Raw genomic sequence first — 22,479 nt, 5'->3', positions numbered from 1 at the left:
GATTATGCACACGCTTTGTGGTTTTCTGCGCCTGTCCAGAAGTTCTGGCTTGAAGTCTGTGAGGACCTATCAACATGGCTAAAGTGTAGCATCCCTGCATGCCCCACACTGTGCATACTGGGTGACTTAGACAACATCAACATGGAAATTAACTCAGCACACATGGTTGTCACAGTGTTATGTATCGCAAAGAAAACTATTCTCATGAACTGGAAAGCGAAAAACAATCTGTGTATTAACCAGTTTAGAAATTTTCTTTTAGATTATATTAGCATGGAAACAATGTCTGCCTCCTCAAAACATCAATTGGCTGAATTTCATTCTCTCTGGTCCCCTCTGATTAGTTTTATCACATAGTGGTGGTGGTGGGTTGCTGGGTGATGGTGGGTCTCAGGCCCGGGCTACTGCGACTGGTGTGACCGGGTGGTTTGTTTGTTTGTTTTTTGTAGAGGTCCTCCTGGGTGGGGTTGGGTTGAGTGGGGTGGGGCGGGATGGGTACCTTCTGGGGGTACAGTAGCTCCCGGAATATGGTCGCTGCAGGCCCCGAGCCTGGTGGACATCAGGCCCACCTGCCCATTGTTGGCTCCCAGGTAGCGGGGATGCCTATTGCAGCCAGTCCCTGGCTGCCCTCTCTGGGGGAGAGTAGCTCCCCCGGTGTATATCCCCATACCCCTCTCCCTTCTGGCTCCTGTACACAGCACACACTCACACATGAAGGGTTTTGGGGGCGTGTGTGTTCGGTGGGGTGTAGTGGATGGGGCCACGTAGGTGGTCCCCTTTGGTTGCACTCTGCAGTTCCCTGCCCCTGTTTTAATTACACCTTAGACATTACTACTTATCAAACACACTCACACACACACATTAGGTCTTGGGGGGTGGTTACACTGAGTGGCATCTGGTGGGCGGGGCTCTTTGGGTATGTAGGCTGCCCAGAGTGCCGCGCTCCCAGTTCTACAAGTTTGGCTGCCCCTCAATTTTAATTGCTCACTATTAGAAAATATTGAAGAGCCAGAAGGGTGAGGGGAGGGGTCTTCTTCGCACACCCCTGCTTCCTGGTGTCTGCTCGGGGCAGGAGGGGCCAGGAGGATTAATTAATTGTTCTGCTGGTTCGGGGTCTGTGGTGGCTGGGGGGTTGCTGGCCTCCTGGTGTGCCCGCTGCAATACACCCCAGCAGAGTCGAGGGAGGTAGGATGTGTGGATGTGTGGATGTATGGGACGTGAAAGTGTGTGTGGTAATGATTGGGCCTGGATCTGGGACTTGCTGTCGCCTGGCCTGCCTGTGTTTCTCCCGATGGGGCATCAGCGTTGCCTCTCCCCACTGCTCGCGACTTCACCCACCTGTGGGCACGTCTTGACTCCCAGGGCACTTGGCCAGGGGCGCTGGGGCAGGCGCTGACCCACTTTGTGGCTGTCTGGGGCGCTTGGCCCTCCTGGGTATTGGGTGGGGCCTCTGCCGGGGGGTTTGGGGGCGCTCGGGCTCCTGGGGCCCAGGTCCAGTGCACGGCCCATGTCTGGGCGGCTGGGGCCTGGCGGGGTCGGTGGGCTGTTGCCCCTGGTTCCCGAAGTGCCTCTGCCCTATGCTTATGGGGGCTCTTTCCGGGGGCTTCCTCTGCAGTCTTCTGGGTGGATGCGTGGTTGCCCCTGCGGTGGGCTGCCTGGGTTCTGTGCTCTGTGGGGGCTGCTGGTGGCCTGGGTCTTGTGGCCCTCTCTGCCTGCTTCTGATTGCTTGGGGGGGGGCTGTGGATTGTGGCCCTGTACGCTTATACACTCATAACTAAGCACGGTTATCATGTAGGTCCTGTGCCATGGGTGTTGCATGTTCTCACACACACACACACACATTCATTAGTCCAGTAGCATGGTCACTAAGCAGTTGATGTATTATCATGTCGTCTCAGGTCATCTATATCCACAGCTGTGTTGTATGCGATTGCCGCTTCTTGTGCTTGTTTTTGTTTGTTTGTGTGTTTGTTTTTTCTCTGCTTGTCTGCTTTCAGGTGCTCCTGGTGGCGCTAAGGCTGGATTCCCCTCATAGGCCATGGATTGTTGTCTGTTTTGTTTTTTACAGGTGTAGCAGCTGGTTGTCTGGTTTTTGTTTCTATTTTTGTTCTGTTTCCTCTTCTTTCCTCTTCTTCTTTCCTTGTCCCCCGGTCCGGTTCAGTTCAGTTCATGTCATATATTGTAAACAGAAATAAATAAATGGGCATCAAGGGGAGCTTTACATTTATAAAACTTCCCTTGGCAAAACAAATCTGTTTGGCATCAAAGGTATTCAGACTACAATTCTTCTGACATAATGCTGAACAGGACAAGGGGAAAAAAAAGTAAAGAAGACAGTTCTGCCGAAAGCCAGGGATAGACCTGTTCTAAGTTCTATACTTTTTAAAAGGGGCGTGTTTATCAACTATGGAATTAGAAGATTTACAAAAATGGTCAAGTGCTAGATCTTCATCTGGGATTTTAACAGTGTCATATAACTATTCAACAGATCAGTTAAAAAAAAGCCTGCTCATGGAGATGTTTCAGGATCTGGATACCAAGCGTGGACCTAATGTTTTCATTTTTGCAATTCTGATACAGGCTATTGAGCAGTGATAACTAACACCAAGTTCAGATACTGCGGATTTTCTACCTTTGATTTGTTAAGATTGAGCCAATCAGGGACAACCTTGAAGGATCTCTTTGGTTTTTTAGGATCAGTAATTACCTGAGAAAGGTTGATATTGGTACACACCTTTTTTAAATGATCAGAGGCAGAGTTCAACTTGTTTAAATTAAAATTGCCACACAGAGATTGGGTTTAGGCCACATGCACACAGAATGACATCAACAAATATAAGAAATATTAAACATTTACACATAGATTTTTGAATATATGTAGAGGAATGATACTTTGAAATGTGCTCATTGCGGAGTTATGATCAGTTGAGTAATGAAGGTTGAACTATTCTAGGAAAGAGGTTCTATTCCCAGCATCATGATGGACACTCCTGATATAGAAGGTTTCGCTAACGCATTGGAATTGTTTTACTATTTTCATATGCATGTGCAATGAAGAATTGCTTGCTGCTGATAAATGCAAAGAAGAACAGCTTACACATAGATGCTCACATATAGGCTGCTGAATGCAATGAAGACCTGCTTATCAAGTAAAGTTCAATGTCAATGTGTAATATTCAATTAGGATTTGCAAAACAGTGAAGTTAAACAATGAATGGGTCCATAGTCGGTATGAGAAGACTACAGGAATATTTACCTGGGTGTACGTTCAAACAGAGATGAGCAAGCACATTGCGACCAAGCACATTGTAGATCGCTTTACTGCCAAAATGATCTAATTTAATGGATTGGTTTAGACATGCATAACAGCATTTTAAGAACAAAGAGAGAAACAAAAAGGGACAACGCTTCATGGTGGAAGGTGATGTATAAATAACTGTGTATATGATGAAGGGGGTGGCAACACCCATTCCTAAATCCCGCCATTCCGACATCCCGCTATTCCGACATCCCACCATTCCGACATACCACCATTCCGACAAACCACCATTCCGACATTCAAACGTCCCACCATTCCGACATCCCACCATTGCGACATCCCGCTATTCTGACGTTCAAATGTCCCACCATTCCGACAAGGCTTTCCGTATAAGGAAATGTGTGTTACTCAACAGGTGAGTCCCTTCTTTCTGTTCATGCAATTTATATGTTTAACACATGTTTATAGACAAGCGTTATTAAAAACACAAAGTCTCGGCAACTGGAGGAGGAGAAGCAGTCCGCGGTGGTTTTCAATCACACACTCCAATGCCACTTGTTTCAACTTCCGAAAATTTAATCCAGGAAAAAAAGGCTTACAAACATGGACCAAAACGGCTCCATAACACGCACAAGAATCCAAAAGAAACGAAAGTTAACTAAAAGAAAGCAAATAAACAGTATGAAGTGGTCAAAATTGGTTTTACGCATGCCTATGTGCGTCTGGCACATGCGTCTTCGGGCTCTCCCACGTTGGTTTGTGGATGAAAGCTATATGTTCAGCTGTAATGTCATGTAAAAACAATCTCTACATGACATTTAGTCCCAGGTGTGACCAGTTAGGTCCTTAAGATATCAACAGGCTGTATAAAGCTACAACCGTTGCGGCTGTGTGTTTGTGCCAAATGCGCAAAACCCATCCGCGCTTCCCAAAATTGGAGTGAGTACTCATAAATCACGTGAATAACATGAATAAACGTTTTTACTGCATTTTGTTGTGTTTTATACGTTCTATGCTGTCATTTCTCTCTTCTCCTATTGGCAAGGCAAGGCAGAGTGCTCGCAACTGTGTCCTGTGCAGTAGCCGTGATATCTGTAATTGCAATTATTACTTTTGCATATGATGACAGCGTGCAAAAGACGCATGGGCTCTGTGGAGAGCTCCGCTCCAGCTGGCTGCTGTAACAGCTCACTGACACTGTATTTCTGCTTAATCAGTTTCAGTCTCGCCAGAGTTACATTAATATCTGTATTTTTACATTTGAAATTCAGGGGATTTTGATAATAGATTATTAAAGTTTGTTTGCGAGGCTGTGGCCTCTGCATGTGCAAAGCTTGTGCGCCAAACTTTAGGGCGTATTTGCGCTGGCATATCATTAGTGCAAAATGTTTTGGGTAAAAAATAGGCTATTAAAAGGAACTGTCGGAATGGCGGTATGTTAAAAAAAAAAAAAAACATACCGCCATTCAAACCATAGGAGGAAAAAAGTGTCGGAATGGTGGGACGTTTGATAAAAAATTAAGTGTCGCCATTCCGACAATTGGAGACCCATGTCGGAATGGCGAGATGTCGGAATGGCAGCATGTAACCATGATGAAGGAGAGACCATTTGAGCAGCACAGCCATTTCGCAGCACAGGGACAGCAGTCCAAGTTACAGGATCTCCCACGTGGTATCACCTGTCACATTGTGTCAAGGCATCAAAAGAAGAAAAAATCACCAAACTCAAGGACAAAAAGACAAAGACTCCGGTGAATGAAGACAGAGGACTGACAAACCAGAAATACAAAAGGATTCTCGATATCAAGATCCAGAAGAAGAGGCTAACAATGCCACGCACACTTACGATGCTGGGAATGATGCCAGCAATGAACAGAGAAGAAGATTCAGTGTCATCAATCTGCATTACTTGCCTCTAATGAGGGGGTGAATATAGAATCCTCAACGATTACAACGTCTCTGGGAACTGTGACAACAACAAGGTTTAAACCATTTTGATATATATTGTAACCTATTGTCTAAGGAATAGTGCCGAAAATGAGGTAAATCTAATCCACCACTGTCCTTGGTCTTCTGTAGGGTTTTTAAACTAATACGTGGTGGTTTGTTTTTCCACAGAAATTTGGAGATGCATGAATCTAGTGACTTAAACCAAGTAGCAGATGGTTTTATGGGGATCATTGAGAACAAATAGTTAACTTTTGGTAGTATCATCATTTTAATGGATGTAACTCTCCCCATAAGTGATATAGGTAAGGACTTCCAACGAGAGATCGTTCTCTACTGTCTTTAATAATTGCACATAATTTAGCTTTGTTAGCTCTGAGAGCCTGGAGGAAATGTTTATGCCTAAATATCTAATATTTCCTGACTGTAAAGTGATCGCAGGTATATTATGGACCCTACAGTTAATGGGCAGAACTGTGGTCTTAGACCAGTTGATAGAGTAGTCAGAAAGTGCTGAGAATTTATTTATGAGTGTGATCGTGTGACTGAGAGACGTCTGTGAGTTCTGAAGGAAAAGTAATACATCATCAGCATAAAGACTTATTTTATGCTCAATATTTTGGGATTAATTACTCACAAACGGGTAAGAAAAGGTAGTATTGCCAGACCATACATGATCAAAACAGGGAGCGGAGGTGGTTCAGCTGCAAGGTGTGAATGTCTGACTATAGTTTGTAAAAAGCGGGTAAGATAAGGTGCGAATGCCCGACAATGCATGATCAAAAGAGGGAGCGGAGGTTTTCGGCTGGAAGAAGGTCTGAATGTCCACCCAAAATTCCTGAAAAATGTGTAAAAAAAGGGTGCGAATGCCAAACCATACATCATCAAAAGCAGGAGTGGATGTGTTCGGCTACAAGAAGATTTGAATGTCCAGCAATAATTGCTTTAAAACATGAAAGAAAATTTTCGAATATCAAACCGCACATGATCATAGGCGGGAGAGGAGTTGTTCAGCTGCAAGAAGGTGTGAATGTCCACCCATAATTACTGAAAAATGGGTAAGAAAAGGTGAAAATGCCCAACCATACATCATCAAAAGCAGGAGTGGATGTGTTCGGCTACAAGAAGGTTTGAATGTCCGACCATAGTTTGTAAAAAGCGGGTAAGAAAAGGTTCGAATGCCCGAACATAGACCATCAAAAGAGGGAGCGGAGGTGTTCCGCTGTAAGAAGGTGTAAATGTCCGACCATAGTTGGTAAAAAGCGGGTAAGAAAAGGTTAAAATACCCGACTGTACACAATCAATAGCGGGAGCGGAGTTGTTTGGCTACAAGAAGGTGTGAAAGTCCGACCACGGTTTGTAAAAAGCGGGTAAGAAAAGGTTCGAATGCCCGAATATATACCATCAAAAGTGGAAGTGGATGGGTTCGGCTGCAAAAAGGTGTGAACGTCCGACCAAAGTTTGTAAAAAGCAGTTAAGAAAAGGTTCGAATATCCAACCAAACATAATCAAAAGCGGGAGCAGAGCTGTTCGACTGCAAGTAGGTGTGAATGTCAGATCATAATTTGCAAAAAGCTGATGAGAAAGGGTGAGAATGCCCGGCTATACACCATCAAATGCGGGAGCGGAAGTGTTCGGCTGTGAGTAGGTGTGAATGTCCGACCATAATTGCTGAAAAATGTGTTAGAAGAGACTAGAATGCCGGACAATACATCATCAAATGCGGGAGCGGAGTTGTTCGGCTGTGAGTAGGTGTGAATCTCCGAGCATAGTTTGTAAAAAGGGGGTAAGAATAGTTTCGAATGCCCGAACATACACTATCAAAACAGGGAGCGGAGGTGGCTCAGCTGCAAGGTGTGAATGTCTGACTATAGTTTGTAAATAAGGTGCGAATGCCCAACAATGTATAATCAAAAGAGGGAGCGGAGGTTTTCGGCTACAAGAAGGTTTGAATGTCCGACCATAGTTTGTAAAAAGCGGGTAAGAAAAAGTTCAAATGCCTGACTATACACCATCAAAAGCGGGAGCAGAGGTGTTCCGCTGTAAGACGGTGTGAATGTCCGACCATATTTGGTAAAAAGCGGGTAAGAAAAGGTTAAAATACCCGACTGTACACAATCAATAGCGGGAGAGGAGGTGTTCAGCTGCAAGATGGTGTGAATGTCCACCCATAATTCCTGAAAAATGGGTAAGAAAAGGTGCGAATGCCCAACCATACATTACCAAAAGCAGGTGTGAATGTCAGATCATAATTTGAAAAAAGCTGATGAGAAAGGGTGAGAATGCCCGACTATACACCATCAAATGCGGGAGCGGAGTTGTTCGGCTGTGAGTAAGTGTGAATCTCCGACCATAATTGCTGAAAAATGTGTTAGAAAAGGTAAGAATGCCGGTCCATACATCATCAAAAGCGGGAGAGGTGGTGTTCGGCTGCAAGTAGGTGTGAATGTCCAGCCATAATTACTAACAAACGGGTAAGAAAAGGTAGTATTGCCAGACCATACATGATCAAAACAGGGAGCGGAGGTGGTTCAGCTGCAAGAAGGTGTGAATGTCCGACTAAAGTTCAAATATATTAACAAAAGAGGGAGGAGAGGTCTTCGGATGAGAGTGGTTGAGAATTTCCAACCATAATCTATAAAATGCGGTGAAAAAAAAGGTGTGATAGAACACTAAAAGGTGGAGCGGAAGTGTTCGGCTGCAAGAAGGTGTGAATGTCCGACTATATTTGGTGAAAAGCAGGTGAAGCAAGGTCTGAATGCCCAACCTTACATCATCAAAAGCGAGATCAGAGGTGTTTGGCTGCATGAAGGCCATAGTTTGCCAAAAGCGGGTAAGCTGCGAATGACCGACTAAATATCAACAAAAGGTCTTCGGATGCAAGTGGGTGTGAATATCCCACCATACAAGTATGGTGGAGAGGAAGCTGTGAACAGCCGACCATAGTTGGCAAAAAGCGGGTGAGAAAAGGTGCGAATGTCCAACCATACATGATCAAAACAGGGAGCGGAGGTGTTTGGCTTTGACGAGGTGTGAATGTCCACCCAAAATTAATGAAAAGCGGGCAACAAGTAGGTTTGAATGCCCAACCATACATCATCAAAAGCAGGAGTGGATGTGTTCGGCTACAAGGTTTGAATGTCCGAGCATAGTTTGTAAAAAGCGGGTAAGAAAAGGTTCGAATGCCCAAACATACACCATCAAAAGAGGGAGCGGAGGTGTTCCGCTGTAAGAAGGTGTGAATGTCCGACCATAGTTGGTAAAAAGCGGGTAAGAAAAGGTTAAAATACCCGACTGTACACAATCAATAGCGGGAGCAGATGTGTTTGGCTACAAGAATGTGTGACAGTCCGACCATGGTTTGTAAAAAAACGGGTAAGAAAAGGTGCGAATGCCCGACAATGTATGATCAAAAGAGGGAGCGGAGGTTTTCGGCTACAAGAAGGTTTGAATGTCCGACCATAGTTTGTAAAAAGCGGGTAAGAAAAGGTTCAAATGCCTGACTGTACACAATCAATAGCGGGAGCGGAGTTGTTCGGCTACAAGAAGGTGTGAAAGTTCAACCATGGTTTGTAAAAAGCTGCTAAGTAAAGGTTCGAATGCCCGAATATATACCATCAAAAGTGGAAGCGGAGGTGTTCGGCTGCAAGAAGGTGTGAACGTCCGACCAAAGTTTGCAAAAAGCAGTTAAGAAAAGGTTCGAATGCCCGAATATATACCATCAAAAGCGGGAGCAGAGCTGTTCGACTGCAAGTAGGTGTGAATGTCCAGCCATAATTACTCACAAACGGGTAAGAAAAGGTAGTATTGCCAGACCATACATGATCAAAACAGGGAGCTGAGGTGGTTCAGCTGCAAGGTGTGAATGTCTGACTATAGTTTGTAAAAAGCGGGTAAGACAAGGTGCGAATGCCCGACAATGTATGATCAAAAGAGGGAGTGGAGGTCTTCGGCTGCAAGGTCTGAATGTCCAACCATAATTTCTAAAAACCGGGTAAGAAAAGGCTCGAAAGCCCGACTATACAGAATCAAAAGCGGGAGCGGGAGGTTTTCAGCTGCAAATCCTTCACTCAAACCAAGTGAAAACTGCTTTGTCCTTCATATTTATCAATGTCTAGATCGACTTCAACAAAGAACAACATTGTACTTTGTAGTAAAGAAAGAGCAAATCAAAAGTTTTAGGAATCCGAGAATAAGCTTATTTTCATGAGTTCTGCACGATTATTGATTTTACTATAAATGAACGCCTTCACTCAAACTATGTTAAAACTGCTTTGTCCTTCATATTTATCAATGTCTAGAATGACTTTAACAAAGAACAACACTGGATTTTGCAGTAGAAGAAAGAGCAACACTGAAGGATCAGTAATCCGAGAATAAGCTTGTTTTCATACGTTCTGCATGATTTGGGATTTTATGTATAAAATGAATTCCTTCACTCAAACCAAGTTAAAACTGCTTTGTCCTTCATATTTATCAATGTCTAGATCGACTTCAACAAAGAACAACATTGCATTTTGCAGTAGAAGAAAAAGCAACACTGAAGGATCAGGAATCCGAGAATAAGCTTCTTTTCATACGTTTTGCATGATTTGGGATTTTATGTATAAAATGAATTCCTTCACTCAAACCAAGTGAAAACTGCTTTGTCCTTCATATTTATCAATGTCTAGATTTACTTCAACAAAGAACAACATTGTATTTTGCAGTAGTAGAAAGAGCAACACTGAAGGATCAGGAATCCGAGAATAAGCTTATTTTCATACGTTCTGCATGATTTGGGATTTTATGTATAAAATGAATTCCTTTACTCAAACTATGTTAAAACTGCTTTGTCCTTCATATTTATTAATGTCTAGATTGACTTCAACAAAGAACAACATTGTATTTTGCAGTAGAAGAAATAGCAACACTGAAGGATCAGGAATCCGAAAACAAGCTTATTTTCATACGTTCTGCTTGATTTGGGATTTTGCTATAAAATTAATTCCTTCAATCAAACAAAGTGGAAACTGCTTTGTTCTTCATATTTATCAATGTCTATATAAATTTCAACAAAGAACAAGGCTGTATTTTTCATTATAGGAAAGAGCAACACTGGAGGATCAGGAATCCGAGAAAAAGCTTACTTTCATGAGTCCTGCACGATTTCGGATTTTCCTATAAAATGAATTGCTTTGCTCAAACCAAGTTAAAATTGCTTTGTCCTTCATAGTTATCCATGTCTAAAATGTATCAAGCATAAAGTTCCTCATATTACCCTGAATGAGAAAGAAGCATCCCTTTGGTTGAGCAATACGTTCCTTATGCGGAGTTATGCATGATTTCGGATTTTGCTATAAAATTCATTCCTTCACACCTTTTTTTTTCAGCACATTTTATAGATTATGGTTGGAAATTCTCAACCACTCTAATCCGAAGACCTCTCCTCCCGCTTTTGTTAATATATTTGAACTTTAGTTGGACATTCACCCCTTTTTGCAGCTAAACCACCTCCGCTCCCTGTTTTGATCAGGTATGGTCTGGCAATACTACATTTTCTTACCCGTTTGTGAGTAATTATGGCTGGATATTCACACCTACTTGCAGCTGAACACAATCTCTCTCGCTTTTAATTATGTTTGGATATTCGAACCTTTTCTTTACTGCTTTTTGCCAACTTTGGTCGGACGTTCACACCTTCTTGCAGCCGAACACCTCCGCTTCCGCTTTTGATGGTATATATTCGGGCATTCGAACCTTTTCTTACCAGCTTTTTACAAACCATGGTTGGACTTTCACACCTTCTTGTAGCCGAACAACTCCGCTCCCGCTATTGATTGTGTACAGTCGGGTATTTTAACCTTTTCTTACCCGCTTTTTACCAACTATGGTCGGACATTCACACCGTCTTACAGCGGAACATCTCCGCTCCCTCTTTTGATGGTGTAGAGTCAGGCATTTGAACCTTTTCTTACCCGCTTTTTACAAACTATGGTCGGACATTCAAACCTTCTTGTAGCCGAAAACCTCTGCTCCCTCTTTTGATGATACATTGTCGGGCATTCGCACCTTATCTTACCCGATTTGTACAAACTATAGTCAGACATTCACACCTTGGTGCTGAACCACCTCAGCTCCCTGTTTGATCATGTATGGTCTGGCAATACTACCTTTTCTTACCCGTTTGTGAGTAATTATGGCTGGACATTCACACCTACTTGCAGTCGAACAGCTCTGCTCCCGCTTTTGATTATGTTTGGTTGGATATTCGAACCTTTTCTTAACTGCTTTTTACAAACTTTGGTCGGACGTTCACACCTTCTTGCAGCCGAACACCTCCGCTTCCGCTTTTGATGGTATATATTCGGGCATTCGAACCTTTTCTTACCAGCTTTTTACAAACCATGGTTGGACTTTCACACCTTCTTGTAGCCGAACAACTCCGCTCCCCCTATTGATTGTGTACAGTCGGGTATTTTAACCTTTTCTTACCCGCTTTTTACCAACTATGGTCGGACATTCACACTGTCTTACAGCGGAACACCTCCACTCCCGCTTTTGATGGTGTATAGTCAGGCATTTGAACCTTTTCTTACCCGCTTTTTACAAACTATGGTCGGACATTCAAACCTTCTTGTAGCCAAAAACCTCCGCTCCCTCTTTTGATGATACATTGTCGGGCATTCGCACCTTTTCTTACCCGTTTTTTATAAACCATGGTCGGACTTTCAAACCTTCTTGTAGCCCAACACATCCACTCCTGCTTTTGATGATGTATGTTTGGGCATTCGCACCTTTTCTTACCCATTTTTCAGTAATTATGGGTGGACATTCACACGTTCTTTTAGCTGAACACCTCCTCTCCCGCTTATGATGGTGTATAGTCGGGCTTTCAAGCCTTTTCTTACCCGGTTTTTACAAATTATAGTTGGACATTCAGACCTTCTTACAGCCGAAAACCTCCACTCCCTCTTTTGATCATACATTGTCGGGCATTAGCACCTTTTCTTTCCCGCTTTTTACAAACCATAGTCGGACTTTCACATCTTTTAGTAGCCGAACAACTCCGCTCCCGCTATTGATTGTGTACAGTCGGGTATTTTAACCTTTTCTTACCCGCTTTTTACCAACTATGGTCGGACATTCACACCTTCTTACAGCGGAACACCTCCGCTCCCTCTTTTGATGGTGTATGTTCGGGCAGTCAAACCTTTTCTTACCTGCTTTTTACAAACTATGGTCAGACATTCAACCCTTCTTGGAGCCGAACACATCCACTCCTGCTTTTGATTATGTATAGTTAGGCATTCGCACCTTTTCTTATCCATTTTTCAGTAATTATGGGTGTACATTCACACCTTCTTGCAGCCGAACACCTCCGCTCCCTCTTTTGATCATACATTTTCGGGCATTCGCACCTTTTCTTACCCGCTTTTTACAAACCATGTTCGGACTTTCACACCTTTTAGTAGCCGAACAACTCCGCACCCGCTACTGATTGTGTACAGTCGGGTATTTTAACCTTTTCTTACCCGTTTTTTACCAACTATGGTCGGACATCCACACCTTACAGCGGAACACCTCCGCTCCCTCCTTTGATGGTGTATGTTCGGGCATTCGAACCTTTTCTTACCCGCTTTTTACAAACTATGGTCAGACGTTCAAACCTTCTTGTAGCCGAACATATCCACTCCTGCTTTTGATGATGTATGGTTGGGCATTCGAACCTACTTGTTGCCCGCTTTTCATTAATTATGGGTGGACATTCACACCTTGTCTCAGCCAAACACCTACGCTCCCTGTTTTGATCATGTATGGTTTGACATTCGCACCTTTGCTTACCTTCTTTTTATACTGATTGCTCAAGATTAAGTTGTTCTTTCTCAAACTACAAAATTTTTTTAATTGTTGAAACTTGATTTGAAGTGGATAAATAAGGAAGACAAACAGTTTTAAGTCAGGCTGATAGCAATTAATTTTATAGCAAAATCTGTATTTCGTCATTTGTCGAGAGATGCTTATTGCTGAAGAAGTTCTTTCTCATTCTACAAAGTACAACGTTGTTTATCATTGAAACTTGATTAGACATGAATAAATATGAAGGACAAAGCAGTCTTAACTTGGTTTGAGTTAAGGAATTCGTTTTATAGGAGAATCCGAATTCGTGCATAACTCGTAAAATAGAGCTTATTTTCGGATTCCTAAAGAATGAGTCTGGTTCTTTCTCATAATACAAAGTTTGTTGTTTATTGTTGAAACTTGATCAGACCGTTAGATATAGTCGGACTCACCTCGACGCACGGCTTGGGATCTGGAACCAGTACTCTTGAGAGGGGTTGGACTCTCTTCCACTCTGGAGTTGCCCGTGGTGAGAGGCGCAGAGCAGGTGTGGGCATACTTATTGCCCCCCAGCTGTGTGCCAGTACATTGGGGTTTACCCCAGTGAACGAGAGGGTAGCCTCCCTCCGCCTTGGGTGGGGGGACGAGTCCTGACTGTTGTTTGTGCCTATGCGCCAAACAGCAGTTCAGAGTACCTACCCTTTTTAAAGTCTCTGGGGGAGGCACTGGAGAATGCTCCTACCGGAGACTCCCTCATTCTGCTGGGGGACTTCAATGCTCACGTGGGCAATGACAGTGAGACCTGGAGGGGTGTGATTGGGAGGAACGGCCCCCCCGATCTGAATCAGAGTGGTGTTATGTTGTTGGACTTCTGTGCCAGTCATAGACTGTCCATAACGAACACCATGTTCAGGCATTAGGGTGTCCATATGTGCACTTGGCACCAGGACACCCTTGGCCGCAGTTCGATGATCGACTTTGTGGTTGTATCATCGGACTTGCGGCCGTATGTCCTGGACACTCGGGTGAAGAGAGGGGCGGAGCTGTCAATTGATCACCACCTGGTGGTGAGTTGGCTCCGCTGGTGGGGGAGGATGCCGATCAGATCTGGCAGGCCCAAACGTATTGTGAGGGTCTGCTGGGAGCGTTTGTCAGAATCCCCCGTCAGAAGGAGCTTTAACTCCCACCTCTGGCAGAGCTTCAACCATATTTGAGGTGGGGGACATTGAATGGGCCATGTTCCGTGACTCCATTGCCGAGGCAGCTGGTCGGAGTTGTGGCCGTAAGGTGGTCGGTGCCTGTCGTGGCGGCAACCCTCGAACCTGCTGGTGGACACCAGTGGTGAGGGAAGCCGTCAAGCTGAAGAAGGAGTCCTATCGGGCCTTTTTGGCCAGTGGGACCCTGGAAGAAGCTGATAGGTACCGACGGGCCAGACGGGCCGCGGCTTCGGCGGTTGCTGAGGCAAAAACTCGGGCCTGGGAGGAGTTCGGTGAGACCATGGAGAACGATTTCCGGACGGCCTCGAAAAGATTCTGGTCCACCATCCGGCGTCTCAGGGGGGGGGAAGCGGCTCACAGTCAACACTGTTTACAGTGGGGACGGGGCTTTGCTGACCTCAACTAGGGATGTTGTGAGTCGGTGGGGGGAGTACTTCGAGGAACTCCTCAATCCTACCAACACGTGCTCGGAAGAGGCAGAGTCGGAGAGCTCGGAGACGGGGCCTCCCATTTCTGGGGCTGAGGTTGCCGAGGTGGTTAAAAAGCTCCTCGGTGGCAAGGCCCCGGGGGTGGATGAGGTCCGTCCTGAGTTTCTCAAGGCTCTGGATGTTGTAGGGCTGTCTTGGCTGACACGCCTCTGCAGTATCGCGTTGACATCGGGGACAGTGCCTCTGGACTGGCAGATTGGGGTGGTGGTCCCCCTCTTTAAAAAGGGGGACCGGAGGGTGTGTTCCAACTATAGGGGTATCACACTCCTCAGCCTCCCTGGTAAGGTCTATTCGGGGGTATTGGAGAGGAGGATCCGTCGGATAATCGAGCCTCGGATTCAGGAGATGCAGTGTGGCTTTCGTCCTGGCCGTGGAACAGTGGACCAGCTCTATACCCTCGGCAGGATCCTGGAGGGTGCATGGGAGTTCGCCCAACCAGTCTACATGTGTTTTGTGGACTTGGAGAAAGCGTTCGACCGTGTCCCTCGTGGAGTCCTGTGGGGGGTGCTCCGGGAATATGGAGTGCCGGACCCCTTGATAGGGGCCGTTCCGTCTCTGTATGACCGGTGCCAGAGTTTGGTCCGCATTGCCGGCAGTAAGTCGGATACGTTTCCGGTGAGAGTTGGACTCCGTCAGGGCTGCCCTTTGTCACCGATTCTGTTCCTAACTTTTATGGACAGAATTTCTAGGCGGAGCCAGGGCGTTGAGGGTGTCCCATTTGGCGACCTCAGAATCGGGTCTCTGCTTTTTGCAGATGATGTGGTTCTGTTAGCGTCGTCAGGCCGTGACCTTCAGCTCTCACTGGAGTGATTCGCAGCCGAGTGTGAAGCGGCTGGGATGAGAATCAGCACCTCCAAATCCGAGACTATGGTTCTCAGCCGGAAAAGGGTGGAATGCTCTCTCCGGGTCGGGAATGAGATCCTTCCCCAAGAGGAGGAGTTCAAGTATCTCGGGGTCTTGTTCACGAGTGACGGACGAATGGAGCGGGAGATTGACGGGCGGATCGGTGCGGCGCCTGCAGTGTTGCAGGCTCTGCACCGACCCGTCGTTGTGAAGAGGGAGCTGAGCCAGAAGGCGAAGCTCTCTACTTACTGGTCAATCTACGTTCCCATCCTCACCTATGGTCACGAGTTGTGGGTAGTGACCGAAAGAACAAGATCGCGAATACAAGCGGCCGAAATGGGTTTCCTCCGCAGGGTGTCTGGGCTCTCCCTTAGAGATAGGGTGAGAAGCTCAGTCATCCGGGAGGGGCTCGGAGTAGAACCGCTGCTCCTCCGCATTGAGAGGAGTCAGATGAGGTGGCTCGGGCATCTGGTTAGGATGCCCCCTGGGCGCCTCCCTGGGGAGGTGTTCCGGGCACGTCCCACTGGGAGGAGACCCCGGGGGAGACCCAGGACACGTTGGAGAGACTATGTCTCTCGGCTGGCCTGGGAACGCCTCGGGGTCCCCCCGGAAGAGCTGGAGGAAGTGGCCGGGGACAGAGACGTCTGGGTTTCTCTGCTCAAGCTGCTGCCCCCGCGACCCGACCCCCGGATAAGCGGCAGATGATGGATGGATGGATGGATATATCCTCCACCAACTAGACTTACAACCCCCGACTAGGGTAGCAGAATTTCTAAGCATCTGTACCCCAAAACTACTATCAAAAATATATAAATTATTGTCTAAGATAGATGACACAATGTCTCTTCCATCCTCAAAATGGGAGGCAGATTTATCCATCAGTTCTGGTCATAGCTTCTAACCACAAATATGTTTGAACACCTTCATAAAGACTCGAAATCCTAATTTACAGCTCATACAATACAAAATCCTTCATAGAACACACTATACAGGACAAAGGATGTTCAGGATGGGTCTAACACACTCAAACATCTGCTCACATTGCACAGATAACACACCTGATGATTATGCACACGCTTTGTGGTTTTTCTGCGCCTGTCCAGAAGTTCTGGCTTGAAGTCTGTGAGGACCTATCAACATGGCTAAAGTGTAGCATCCCTGCATGCCCCACACTGTGCATACTGGGTGACTTAGACAACATCAACATGGAAATTAACTCAGCACACATGGTTGTCACAGTGTTATGTATCGCAAAGAAAACTATTCTCATGAACTGGAAAGCGAAGAACAATCTGTGTATTAACCAGTTTAGAAATTTTCTTTTAGATTATATTAGCATGGAAACAATGTCTGCCTCCTCAAAACATCAATTGGCTGAATTTCATTCTCTCTGGTCCCCTCTGATTAGTTTTATCACATAGTGGTGGTGGTGGGTTGCTGGGTGATGGTGGGTCTCAGGCCCGGGCTGCTGCGACTGGTGTGACCGGGTGGTTTGTTTGTTTGTTTTTTGATGTTGTTTGTTTGTTTTTTGTAGAGGTCCTCCTGGGTGGGGTTGGGTTGAGTGGGGTGGGGCGGGATGGGTACCTTCTGGGGGTACAGTAGCTCCCGGAATATGGTCGCTGCAGGCCCCGAGCCTGGCGGACATCAGGCCCTCCTGCCCATTGTTGGCTCCCAGGTAGCGGGGATGCCTATTGCAGCCAGTCCCTGGCTGCCCTCTCTGGGGGAGAGTAGCTCCCCCGTTATATATCCCCATACCCCTCTCCCTTCTGGCTCCTGTACACAGCACACACTCACACATGAAGGGTTTTGGGGGCGTGTGTGTTCGGTGGGGTGCAGTGGATGGGGCCACGTAGGTGGTCCCCTTTGGTTGCACTCTGCAGTTCCCTGCCCCTGTTTTAATTACACCTTAGACATTAGTACTTATCAAACACACTCACACACACACATTAGGTCTTGGGGGGTGGTTACACTGAGTGGCATCTGGTGGGCGGGGCTCTTTGGGTATGTAGGCTGCCCAGAGTGCCGCGCTCCCAGTTCTACAAGTTTGGCTGCCCCTCAATTTTAATTGCTCACTATTAGAAAATATTGAAGAGCCAGAAGGGTGAGGGGAGGGGTCTTCTTCGCACACCCCTGCTTCCTGGTGTCTGCTCGGGGCAGGAGGGGCCAGGAGGATTAATTAATTGTTCTGCTGGTTCGGGGTCTGTGGTGGCTGGGGGGTTGCTGGCCTCCTGGTGTGCCCGCTGCACTACACCCCAGCAGAGTCGAGGGAGGTGGGATGTGTGGATGTGTGGATGTATGGGACGTGAAAGTGTGTGTGGTAATGATTGGGCCTGGATCTGGGACTTGCTGTCGCCTGGCCTGCCTGTGTTTCTCCCGATGGGGCATCAGCGTTGCCTCTCCCCACTGCTCGCGACTTCACCCACCTGTGGGCACGTCTTGACTCCCAGGGCACTTGGCCAGGGGCGCTGGGGCAGGCGCTGACCCACTTTGTGGCTGTCTGGGGCGCTTGGCCCTCCTGGGTATTGGGTGGGGCCTCTGCCGGGGGGTTTGGGGGCGCTCGGGCTCCTGGGGCCCAGGTCCAGTGCACGGCCCATGTCTGGGCGGCTGGGGCCTGGCGGGGTCGGTGGGCTGTTACCCCTGGTTCCCGGAGTGCCTCTGCCCTATGCTTATGGGGGCTCTTTCCGGGGGCTTCCTCTGCAGTCTTCTGGGTGGATGCGTGGTTGCCCCTGCGGTGGGCTGCCTGGGTTCTGTGCTCTGTGGGGGCTGCTGGTGGCCTGGGTCTTGTGGCCCTCTCTGCCTGCTTCTGATTGCTTGGGGGGGGGGGGGGCTGTGGATTGTGGCCCTGTACGCTTATACACTCATAACTAAGCACGGTTATCATGTAGGTCCTGTGCCATGGGTGTTGCATGTTCTCACACACACACACACACATTCATTAGTCCAGTAGCATGGTCACTAAGCAGTTGATGTATTATCATGTCGTCTCAGGTCATCTATATCCACAGCTGTGTTGTATGCGATTGCCGCTTCTTGTGCTTGTTTTTGTTTGTTTGTGTGTTTGTTTTTTCTCTGCTTGTCTGCTTTCAGGTGCTCCTGGTGGCGCTAAGGCAGGATTCCCCTCATAGGCCATGGATTGTTGTCTGTTTTGTTTTTTACAGGTGTAGCAGCTGGTTGTCTGGTTTTTGTTTCTATTTTTGTTCTGTTTCCTCTTCTTTCCTCTTCTTCTTTCCTTGTCCCCCGGTCCGGTTCAGTTCAGTTCATGTCATATATTGTAAACAGAAATAAATAAATGGGCATCAAGGGGAGCTTTACATTTATAAAACTTCCCTTGGCAAAACAAATCTGTTTGGCATCAAAGGTATTCAGACTACAATTCTTCTGACATAATGCTGAACAGGACAAGGGGAAAAAAAAGTAAAGAAGACAGTTCTGCCGAAAGCCAGGGATAGACCTGTTCTAAGTTCTATACTTTTTAAAAGGGGCGTGTTTATCAACTATGGAATTAGAAGATTTACAAAAATGGTCAAGTGCTAGATCTTCATCTGGGATTTTAACAGTGTCATATAACTATTCAACAGATCAGTTAAAAAAAAGCCTGCTCATGGAGATGTTTCAGGATCTGGATACCAAGCGTGGACCTAATGTTTTCATTTTTGCAATTCTGATACAGGCTATTGAGCAGTGATAACCAACACCAAGTTCAGATACTGCGGATTTTCTACCTTTGATTTGTTAAGATTGAGCCAATCAGGGACAACCTTGAAGGTTCTCTTTGGTTTTGTAGGATCAGTAATTACCTGAGAAAGGTTGATATTGGTACACACCTTTTTTAAATGATCAGAGGCAGAGTTCAACTTGTTTAAATTAAAATTGCCACACAGAGATTGGGTTTAGGCCACATGCACACAGAATGACATCAACAAATATAAGAAATATTAAACATTTACACATAGATTTTTGAATACATGTAGAGGAATGATACTTTGAAATGTGCTCATTGCGGAGTTATGATCAGTTGAGTAATGAAGGTTGAACTATTCTAGGAAAGAGGTTCTATTCCCAGCATCATGATGGACACTCCTGATATAGAAGGTTTCGCTAACGCATTGGAATTGTTTTACTATTTTCATATGCATGTGCAATGAAGAATTGCTTGCTGCTGATAAATGCAAAGAAGAACAGCTTACACATAGATGCTCACATATAGGCTGCTGAATGCAATGAAGACCTGCTTATCAATTAAAGTTCAATGTCAATGTGTAATATTCAATTAGGATTTGCAAAACAGTGAAGTTAAACAATGAATGGGTCCATAGTCGGTATGAGAAGACTACAGGAATATTTACCTGGGTGTACGTTCAAACAGAGATGAGAAAATTGCGATAAATAATTGTTTGTTTGTTTGTTAGTATGTATAGGAATGTTATGTGTATAAACTGTGTTGAGTTATAGTTACTCAGTAGTGTCTCAGTGAAACAACCGACGGGGGAAGCCTTGCGGTGACAACAAAAGCAGTGTTTTACTGATCAGTCAAGTTGCTCCAGTGTACTCCATACAAACTGGTTGGCTACTGAAGGGATAGAAAATGGGGAATACTTGTTTTAAAGCAAACAAGGAATTAGATGGGAAAAATACATGTTTTAACGGGACCCAGACAATATTAAATACTCAGACAGATGGGAGAAGAAGTGTAGTTTTGTAGGAAATCACAAAATTATTACATAGAATTAGTGAAATCAATTTAAGAATGCCTTTCTGAAGAGCTGTTTACCACAGATGAGCAGCTTTGCGACCAAGCACATTGTAGATCGCTTTACTGCCAAAATGATCTAATTTAATGGATTGGTTTAGACATGCATAACAGCATTTTAAGAACAAAGAGAGAAACAAAAAGGGACAACGCTTCATGGTGGAAGGTGATGTATAAATAACTGTGTATATGATGAAGGGGGTGGCAACACCCATTCCGAAATCCCGCCATTCCGACATCCTGCTATTCCGACATCCCACCATTCCGACATACCACCATTCCGACAAACCACCATTCCGACATGCAAACGTCCCACCATTCCGACATCCCACCATTGCGACATCCCGCTATTCTGACGTTCAAATGTCCCACCATTCCGACAAGGCTTTCCGTATAAGGAAATGTGTGTTACTCAACAGGTGAGTCCCTTCTTTCTGTTCATGCAATTTATATGTTTAACACATGTTTATAGACAAGCATTATTAAAAACACAAAGTCTCGGCAACTGGAGGAGGAGAAGCAGTCCGCGGTGGTTTTCAATCACACACTCCAATGCCACTTGTTTCAACTTCCGAAAATTTAATCCAGGAAAAAAAGGCTTACAAACATGGACCAAAACGGCTCCATAACACGCACAAGAATCCAAAAGAAACGAAAGTTAACTAAGACAAAGCAAATAATCAGTATGAAGTGGTCAAAATTGGTTTTACGCATGCCTATGTGCGTCTGGCACATGCGTCTTCGGGCTCTCCCACGTTGGTTTGTGGATGAAAGCTATATGTTCAGCTGTAATGTCATGTAAAAACAATCTCTACATGACATTTACTCCCAGGTGTGACCAGTTAGGTCCTTAAGATATCAACAGGCTGTATAAAGCTACAACCGTTGCGGCTGTGTGTTTGTGCCAAATGCGCAAAACCCATCCGCGCTTCCCAAAATTGGAGTGAGTACTCATAAATCACGTGAATAACATGAATAAACGTTTTTACTGCATTTTGTTGTGTTTTATACGTTCTATGCTGTCATTTCTATCTTCTCCTATTGGCAAGGCAAGGCAGAGTGCTCGCAACTGTGTCCTGTGCAGTAGCCGTGATATCTGTAATTGCAATTATTACTTTTGCATATGATGACAGCGTGCAAAAGACGCATGGGCTCTGTGGAGAGCTCCGCTCCAGCTGGCTGCTGTGACAGCTCACTGACACTGTATTTCTGCTTAATCAGTTTCAGTGTCGCCAGAGTTACATTAATATCTGTATTTTTATATTTGAAATTCAGGGGATTTTGATAATAGATTATTAAAGTTTGTTTGCGAGGCTGTGGCCTCTGCATGTGCAAAGCTTGTGCGCCAAACTTTAGGGCGTATTTGCGCCGGCATATCATTAGTGCAAAATGTTTTGGGTAAAAAATAGGCTATTAAAAGGAACTGTCGGAATGGCGGTATGTTAAAAAAAACAAAAAACATACCGCCATTCCGACCATAGGAGGAAAAAAGTGTCGGAATGGTGGGACGTTTGATAAAAAATTAAGTGTCGCCATTCCGACAATTGGAGACCCATGTCGGAATGACGAGATGTTGGAATGGCAGCATGTAACCATGATGAAGGAGAAACCATTTGAGCAGCACAGCCATTTCGTAGCACAGGGACAGCAATCCATGTTACAGGATCTCCCACGTGGTATCACCTGTCACATTGTGCAAAACAGTGAAGTTAAACAATGAATGGGTCCATAGTCGGTATGAGAAGACTACAGGAATATTTACCTGGGTGTACGTTCAAACAGAGATGAGAAAATTGCGATAAATAATTGTTTGTTTGTTTGTTAGTATGTATAGGAATGTTATGTGTATAAACTGTGTTGAGTTATAGTTACTCAGTAGTGTCTCAGTGAAACAACCGACGGGGGAAGCCTTGCGGTGACAACAAAAGCAGTGTTTTACTGATCAGTCAAGTTGCTCCAGTGTACTCCATACAAACTGGTTGGCTACTGAAGGGATAGAAAATGGGGAATACTTGTTTTAAAGCAAACAAGGAATTAGATGGGAAAAATACATGTTTTAACGGGACCCAGACAATATTAAATACTCAGACAGATGGGAGAAGAAGTGTAGTTTTGTAGGAAATCACAAAATTATTACATAGAATTAGTGAAATC

The sequence above is a fragment of the Leuresthes tenuis genome, unplaced genomic scaffold (assembly GCF_036924035.1).
Source record: "Leuresthes tenuis unplaced genomic scaffold, fLeuTen1.0.hap1 SCAF_19, whole genome shotgun sequence".
NCBI lineage: Eukaryota > Metazoa > Chordata > Actinopteri > Atheriniformes > Atherinopsidae > Leuresthes > Leuresthes tenuis.
The sequence above is the reverse complement of the archived record's forward strand: the minus strand, read 5'-3'. Positions refer to the sequence as shown.